This window comes from Nycticebus coucang, chromosome X (assembly GCF_027406575.1).
Source record: "Nycticebus coucang isolate mNycCou1 chromosome X, mNycCou1.pri, whole genome shotgun sequence".
In the NCBI taxonomy this organism is placed as follows: domain Eukaryota; kingdom Metazoa; phylum Chordata; class Mammalia; order Primates; family Lorisidae; genus Nycticebus; species Nycticebus coucang.
The window spans coordinates 55665234-55669876 of NC_069804.1; positions in this window are offsets into that span (position 1 = coordinate 55665234).

Below are 4643 nucleotides of genomic sequence, written 5' to 3' on the forward strand. Positions count from 1 at the left end.
TGTCACAGAGTAACTTGGGGAAACAAACTCTCTAAAAGGGTTCAGGCTTTAGATTTTGCTGATTAGAATCAGGGTCTGCACATCATTCAGTGACTCCTCCCCTTGCAGCCATGACTGCAGGGGAGGATCTGGAAAAGACTGAAAAGGAGACATCCTGGCAAGGGTCCAAGACTGCATACTCTATATACCTGGTGCTGGTGGGCACATGGGAATAAATGTCATCCTACCTTCACATTTTAATTCCCATGACCCTGAAAGCTTTTCTGTTCAGATAAGTGTCTCTTATAACATGGTCACTGTGTTTTCTTGTGCAAAGCTTGCTTCCCTTTTCTAAATGTCAGCATCTTCATTTGTAAAGTGAGAAGTAATGATCCTACCTGTCTTTTTAGGGTTGTGGGAATGACACGAAATAGCTTTGGATGAATGTACAAAAGACTCTTAATGAATGCTAGTCCACTGAAATACCATGGTAGGATAAACTGCAGGTAATGGAGTGGTAAGATCACTTAATTTTGAATCAGACAATACTAATGATGCATTCAAGACTGAACTTCAGTGTGTGGACTTGAGCAAAGCAGATAAACACTGCCTGTAGTCTCACATGAAAAATGAAGGCGCTTATTCTAAATGGAGTATGTATTAATTATCAAGAAGGCACATGACACACAAAGATGTGGGGGAAGATAAAAAGGAGAAAAGGAAATTGTCCAGAAATCCAATTTTCTTTATTGCATCCAAAATATTTTCTCCAAACCTCTGTTTTCATGGAGACATAATTCCAATAAAGACATAACTGCAAACTACAGGTAGTTTTAGAGAAACGTAACCATAATGGTAATCATTGTCGTGACCGTAAGTAAGATGTTTAATCCTCTATAAATTATAATATTTGTTCATAATTTTATCATAAGGACACTTGCACTAGATTGTTTATTTCAACTCATTTTACAATTGCCAAGATGTGGAAACAACCTAAGTGCCCATCAATCCAGAAATGCATTAATAAACAGTGGTATATGTATTATACCACGGAATACTATTCAGCCGTTAAAAAAGATGGAGATTTTTTTTTCTTTTTTTTTTTATTAAATCATAACTGTATACAATGATATGATTATGGGGCATCATACACTCACTTCATAAACCATTTGACACATTTTTATCACAGTGGTTAACATAGCCTTTCTGGCGTTATCTCAGTTACTGTGCCAAAACATTTACATTCTACATTTACCAAGTTTCGCAAATACCCCTGTAATATGCACCACAGGTGTGATCCCATCGATTCACCTCCCTCTACCCACCCCCCCCTTTCCCACTTCCCCCTATTGTTAAGTTGTAGCTGGGTTATAGCTTTCATGTGAGAGTCCCAAATTAGTTTCATAGTAGGGCTGTGTACATTGGGTATTTTTTCTTCCATTCTTGGGATACTTTACTAAGAAGAATATGTTTCAGCTCCATCCATGTAAACATGAAAGAGGTAAAGTCTCCATCTTTCTTTAAGGCTGCATAGTATTCCATGGTATACATATACCACAATTTATTAATCCATTCGTGGATCGATGGGCACTTGGGCTTTTTCCATGACTTAGCTATTATGAATTGGGCTGCAATAAACATTCTGGTACAAATATCTTTGTTATGTTGTGATTTTTGGTCTTCTGGGTATATGCCCAGCAGAGGAATTACAGGATTGAATGGCAGATCTATTTTTAGATCTCTGAGTGTTCTCCATATATCTTTCCAAAAGGAATGTATTAATTTGCATTCCCACCAGCAGTGCAGAAGTGTTCCCTTTTCTCCGCATCCACTACAACATCTCTGGTCTTGAGATTTTGTGATATAGGCTAGTCTCATTGGAGTTAGATGATATCTCAAAGTAGTTTTGATTTGCATTTCTCTGATGATTAAAGATGATGAGCATTTTTTCATATGTCTGAAGGCCTTGCGCCTGTCTTCTTCAGAGAAGTTTCTCTTCAAATCCCTTGCCCAGCCTGCGATGGGATCCCTTGTTTTTTTCTTGCTGATGCGTTTGAGTTCTCTGTGGATTCTGGTTATTAAACCTTTGTCAGAGATATACCCTGCAAATATCTTCTCCCATTCTGAGGGCTGTCTGCTTGCTCTGCTTACTGTGTTCTTAGCTGTGCAGAAGCTTTTTAGTTTGATCAAGTCCCAGTAGTGTATTTTTGAAGCTGCTTCAATTGCCCGGGGGGTTCTCCTCATGAAATACTCACCCAGACCAATTTCTTCAAGGGTTTTCCCTGCATTCTCCTCTAGTATTTTTATAGTTTCATGTTTTAAGTTTAAATCTTTAATCCAATGAGAGTCTATCTTAGTTAATGGCGAAAGGTGTGGGTCCAATTTCAGTCTTCTGCAGGTTGCCAGCCAGTTCAGCCAGCACCATTTGTTAAATAGGGAATCTTTTCCCCACTGAATGTTTTTAATTGGCTTGTCAAAAATCAAATAGCGGTAAGTAGCTGGATTCATCTCTTGGTTCTCTATTCTGTTCCAGATATCTACTTCTCTGTTTTTGTGCCAATACCATGCTGTTTTGATCACTATCGATTTGTAGTAAAGTCTGAGGTCTGGTAGTGTGATTCCTCCTGTTTTGTTTTTATTTCTGAGTAATGTCTTGGCTATTCGAGGTTTTTTCTGATTCCATATAAAACGAAGTAATGTTTTTTCAAGATCTTTAAAATATGACAGTGGAGCTTTAATAGGGAGTGCGTTGAAATTATATATTGCTTTGGGTAGTATGGACATTTTGATAATGTTGATTCTTCCTAGCCATGAGCATGGTATGTTTTTCCATTTGTTAACATTTTCAGCTATTTCTTTTCTTAGAGTTTCATAGTTCTCTTTATAGAGATCTTTCACGTCTTTTGTTAGGTAAATTCCCAAATATTTCATCTTCTTTGGCACTACTGTGAATGGGATAGAGTCCTTAACTGCTTTTTCAATTTGACTGTTGTTGGTGTATATAAAGGCTACTGATTTATGAATGTTGATTTTGTAACCTGAGACGCTGCTGTATTCCTTGATCACTTCTAGGAGTTTTGTAGTAGAGTCCCTAGTGTTTTCCAGATACACAATCATATCATCTGCGAAGAGCGAGAGTTTGATCTCTTCTGCCCCTATATGGATACCCTTGATCGCCTTTTCTTCCCTAATTGCGGTGGCTAAGACTTCCATTACAATGTTGAAAAGCAATGGAGACAATGGGCAGCCTTGTCTGGTTCCTGATCTGAGTGGAAATGATTCCAATTTAACTCCATTCAATATGATATTGGCTGTGGGTTTGCTGTAGATAGCCTCTATCAGTTTAAGAAAAGTCCCTTCTAGACCAATTTTCTTGAGTGTTCTGATCATGAAGGGATGCTGGATATTATCAAAAGCTTTTTCTGCATCAATTGAGAGAATCATATGGTCTTTGTTTTTTAATTTGTTTATGTGCTGAATTACATTTATAGATTTACGTATATTGAACCAGCCTTGACACCCTGGGATAAAACCAACTTGGTCATGATGTATAATTTGTTTGATGTGTTGCTGGATTCTGTTTGTTAGGATCTTGTTGAATATTTTTGCATCTATATTCATTAGTGATATTGGTCTATAATTTTCTTTTCTTGTTGGGTCTTTTCCTGGTTTGGGGATCAGGGTGATGTTTGCTTCATAGAATGTGTTGGGTAGTCTTCCTTCTTTTTCTACATTTTGGAACAGGTTGAGTAATATAGGTATTAATTCCTCTTTAAAGGTTTGGTAGAATTCTGACGTGAAACCATCTGGTCCCGGGCTTTTCTTTTTAGGGAGGTTTTGTATAGTTGATGCTATTTCTGAACTTGATATGGGTCTGTTCAACATTTCCACTTGATTCTGGTTAAGTCTTGGAAGGTGGCGTGCTTCCAAGTATCGGTCTATTTCCTTCAGATTTTCATATTTCTGAGAATAAAGTTTCTTGTAATATTCATTAAGGATTTTTTGGATTTCTGATGAGTCTGTGGTTATTTTGTCTTTGTTGTTTCTGATTGATGATATTAGAGATTTTACTCTTTTTTTCCTGATTAGGTTGGCCAGAGGTTTATCTATTTTATTGACCTTTTCAAAAAACCAGCTTTTTGATTTATTGATCTGTTGTATTATTCTTTTGTTTTCAATTTCATTTAATTCTGCTCTAATTTTGGTTATTTCTTTTCTTCTACTGGGTTTGGGGTTGGAATGTTCTTCCTTTTCCAGTTGCGTGAGATGTCCCATTAAGTTGTTAACTTCCTCTCTTTCCGTTCTCTTGAGGAAGGCTTGCAGTGCTATAAATTTCCCTCTTAGAACTGCCTTTGCAGTGTCCCAGAGGTTCTGATAGTTTGTGTCTTCATTGTCATTTTGTTCCAATAAATTGGTGATTTCTTTCTTAATCTCATCTCTGACCCAGCTATCATTCAGCATAAGGTTATTTAACTTCCATGTTTTTGTATGGGTATGCAGATTCCTGTTGTTACTCAATTCAAGTTTTATTCCATGATGGTCCGAGAAGATGCATGGAATAATTTCTATTCCTTTAAATTTACTGAGGTTAGACTTGTGACCTAAAATGTGATCAATTTTGGAGTAAGTTCCGTGGGCTGATGAGAAGTATGTGTATTCAGTTT